The 3,990-nt window shown below is 30.6% G+C and overlaps 1 long non-coding RNA gene across 1 annotated transcript; it reads left to right on the top strand.

Moving 5' to 3' along the window:
* Positions 1–429: 429 nt before the first annotated feature.
* Positions 430–3,728, top strand: LOC125873378 (uncharacterized). Its single transcript, XR_007447204.1, has 3 exons — positions 430–549; positions 1,509–1,583; positions 3,430–3,728. It is a non-coding gene; the product is annotated as an uncharacterized LOC125873378 (long non-coding RNA).
* The last annotated feature ends 262 nt before the right edge of the window (positions 3,729–3,990 follow it).

The raw sequence follows: 3,990 nt of genomic DNA, 5'->3' as shown, positions 1-3,990 counted from the left end.
ACATGAGATTGCGCGCAGCAGCAGCTGGAGGTTGCGCGCAGCAGCAGCCGGAGGTTGCAGCAGCATCGCGTTTCTGATAGGATTTGAATTTTTACTCCTAAATCTAACAATTATTTTTGCTTTTCCTATGGCTGCGTTTAGCTGCTTTTCTTATGGCTGGGTTTTATTAGCAGCTGCAAACTCCGAACTCCGAGTTGTGATTGTTCATCTATAATAGTAGTATTTTTTTTGCAGAAGTTCCTTTAACTCCAATTCTCTGCTATAACATTATTCGTTGTGTATTTTTTGAAATTCCAAACTCCATATTACACTTGGTTATTCTTTGTTCTCATCATATTCCAACTTTATATGTTAATTGGTGTTACCCAACAACCTTGTTTGTTTTGCATCACTAGTAGCTCATTGCTCTTTCTGCTGATATGTACACAACTCCCAACATTGGCAATGGCATTGATCTGGACAACTACTCTTGGGATCAATTCGTACAGGGGGTTAAGGAGACCATTAACACTACTGAGGCCATTGAAGAGAACAAGAAGGGGCTTTTAGGTATTTATTTTTTTTTAACAAAATGTCTCATCTGTGTTTTACTTTTTTTTCCCTGGTGTTTTAGAGGAGTATTTAGTTAGAGGCGTGTAACTTTCGGTTAGGAATTTTGGGAAATGAGTTAACACAATGGTTACATACTGATTGTCCTAACTTGTGCTTCAATTCTGCTCCCTTGAACTCTTGGGTTACATATTGATTTGAATCTTGATCTTGAATATTATTTGATATATATTTTTATGGTTATTAGGCATAAGTAAAGTTTATTTGAGTTCGATTTGTAAAGCAATGATAGTTGATGGCTAGGTCATTTCAAATGTTTGCACTTATCAAGTGTGTTTAGAGCCTAATGTTCTGAAAACAAATAAGTGTATCAAATAGCCCAGTTGAAGCTTCATTCTTGATCTTTAGAGTTATATTTGTACTACATTTTAGTGAAAGTTAATGGCTATGTGGTTTCAGATCATTAACACATGATTGAAGCCCTACTCTTGCTCTTTTGGAATTTGGAATTTGATAGCAGAGGACTTATGTGGTTTTCATTTGCATTGTGCCAATCTGCTGAGGGAGGGTCGATGTTGTGGCTTTCTTTTGTTGTCTCCTTTATTTGTCGCTGGACTTGATCTTCTTACCTTTTATGTCATCATGGTAAGAAGACCAAGTAATGTACAAAACACAATGTTGCCATTTTACCTTTTATGTCATCGTTGGACTTGGTCTTCTTACCTTTGATCAAATGACCCGTTACATTCATATCCCTGTTGCTCTTTTTTATATTCATAAACCAAGTAATTTTATATCTCAAATAACTCATAATTTCTTAAAGCAAACCTGTTTTTCTTATTGAAATTATTTTAAAGTGAAAAGGATATGATTGTCAAGTAACTTTCATTTGAAATTTTCATGGTGCAAGGACTTGGATGACCACTAAAGAAATTTTCAATTGTTTCTTTTCTTGCTAGGCAACTGAGGAAGCTTAACATCTAAAAAAGTTGATACAAGACTGTACTACTTCTTTCATCAAAGTAAGAGATAAGGTTTGGTGTTTCTAAATTACCAAAGTTCAAGTACAATTGTTTTTTATAATGTGTTTGTGTCCATCTAGCATTGATACTTAGCTTTAATTTTGTAGTAATTTGTTTGTGTCCATCGAGTGTTTGTTTAGCATAAGTACCAACACTAGTTGATCCTATTGATGATAAAATTGATTTTCTTACAAGATCGATTTATGTGCATCTAGTGTTGATATTAAGCTTTAATTTAGGATTAATGTGTTTGTTAAGCATAATTACCAACACTAGTTGATCCTATTGATGACAAAATTGATTTTCTTGCAAGATCGATTTGTGTCAATCTAGTGTTGATATTATGCTTTAATTTAGGAATAATGTGTTTGTTAAGCATAAGTACCAACACTAGTTGATCCGTCTAGTGTTGACACTTAGATTTAAATTTAGTTTTGACTTGTTTAGTTGTTGCAACTGAAATAAGTTCAAATGAAGTTTAATTAACCCCTAGCTAGTTTGGCTCATTATTTAAAATAATGTGGTTTAGTTGGTGGATTTAGTTGTTGGAATTAAGTCAAAACTAGTTAGAGTTAAGGTTGTTTAGTTGTTTAAATAAGTTTAAATAAATAATGTAGTTTAGTTGGTGAATTTAGTTGTTGGAATTAAATTAAAACTAGTTAGAGTTAAAGTTGTTTAAAAAAGTTCAAATAAATAATATGGTTTAGTTGGTGGATTTAGTTGTTGGAATTAAGTCAAAACTAGTTAGAGTTAAAAAGTTGTTTAGTTGAAATAAGTTCAAATAAATAATGTGGTTTAGTTGTTGGAATTAAGTCAAAACTAGTTAGCGTTAAAATTGTTTAGTTGTTTAAATAAGTTCAAATAAATAATGTGGTTTAGTTGGTGGATTTAGTTTTTGGAATTAAGTCAAAACTAGTTAGAGTTAAAGTTTTTTAGTTGTTTAAATAAGTTCAAATAAGTAATTTGGTTTAGTTGGTGGATTTAGTTGTTGGAATTAAGTCAAAACTAATTAGAGTTAAAGTTGTTTAGTTGTTTAAATAAGTTCAAATAAGTAATGTGGTTTAGTTGGTGGATTTAGTTGTTGGAATTAAGTCAAAACTAGTTAGAGTTAAAGATGTTTAGTTGTTTAAAAAAGTTCAAATAAATAATGTGGTTTAGTTGGTGGATTTAGTTGTTGGAATTAAGTCAAAACTAGTTAGTTAGAGTTGTTTAAATAAGTTCAAATAAATAATCTGATTTAGTTGGTGGATTTAGTTGTTGGAATTAAGTCAAAACTATTTAGAGTTAAAAAAGTTCTTTAGTTGAAATAAGTTCAAATAAATAATGTGGTTTAGTTGTTGGAATTAAGTCAAAACTAGTTAGAGTTAAAGTTGTTTAAATAAGTTCAATTAAATAATGTGGTTTAGTTGGTGGATTTAGTTATTGGAATTAAGTCAAAATTAGTTAGATTTAAAGTTGTTTAAATAAGTTCAAATAAATAATGTGGTTTAGTTGGTGGATTTAGTTGTTGAAATTAAGTAAAAAATAGTTAGAGTTAAAGTTGTTTAAATAAGTTCAAATAAATAATGTGGTTTAGTTGGTGGATTTAGTTGTTGGAATTAAGTTAAAACTAGTTAGAGTTAAAGTTGTTTAGTTGCTTAAATAAGTTCAAATATATAATGTGGTTTAGTTGATGGAATTAATTCAAAACTAGTTAGAGTTTTTTTTTTGTTTTTTCAAACTAGTTAGTGTTAATGTTGTTTAGTTGTTGAAATAAGTTCAAATAAAGTTTAACTAACCCCTTGATTGTTTGATTCATTATTTTGAGATAAGAGGTATGCAATGCTTCAGGCCAAACTAACTTTTCTTTTTGAATCAGGAAAAATTCTTCCTCCATGTCCAGCCAGCAGTGATGGATCTGATCAGGAGGGTGATGAGAATATGATAAGCCTCATAAGGAGAGGAAGGGTGATGAGAATGATAAGTCTTAGGAGGGTGATGAGGAGTAGTTGTATCTATTTGACATTTTAGACTTTTATATTTTTGGAATTGTTTGATCGTATTTTAGTTTTTTTTGAAGTTTTATGAAGTTTATTTTGAAGTTGTATGAAGTTTATTTTGAAGTTGGATGAAGTTTATTTTGAAGTAGTTTAATGTATATGTTGAAAAATATTGTGTTGGCAACTCTTTGGGTTGTTTTGGTATAAATATGCAGGTGGGCAACTAAAATTTCAGCAATTTGCTGCCAGTTTTGTAGCAGAAAATTGACTACCGGAGGTCAGAATTTCAAAAATAAAAAATAAAAATACCAACCTCCACATGCCAGAATCTGAAAAATAAAAAATAAAAAGACCGACCTCCGGAGGTCAGAATCTCAAACATAAAAAATAAGAATTACCGACCTCCGGAGGTCAGAATCTCAAAAATAAAAAATAACAAT

This window comes from Solanum stenotomum, chromosome 8 (assembly GCF_019186545.1).
Source record: "Solanum stenotomum isolate F172 chromosome 8, ASM1918654v1, whole genome shotgun sequence".
NCBI lineage: Eukaryota > Viridiplantae > Streptophyta > Magnoliopsida > Solanales > Solanaceae > Solanum > Solanum stenotomum.
This window is presented reverse-complemented; position numbering and strand designations above follow the sequence as displayed.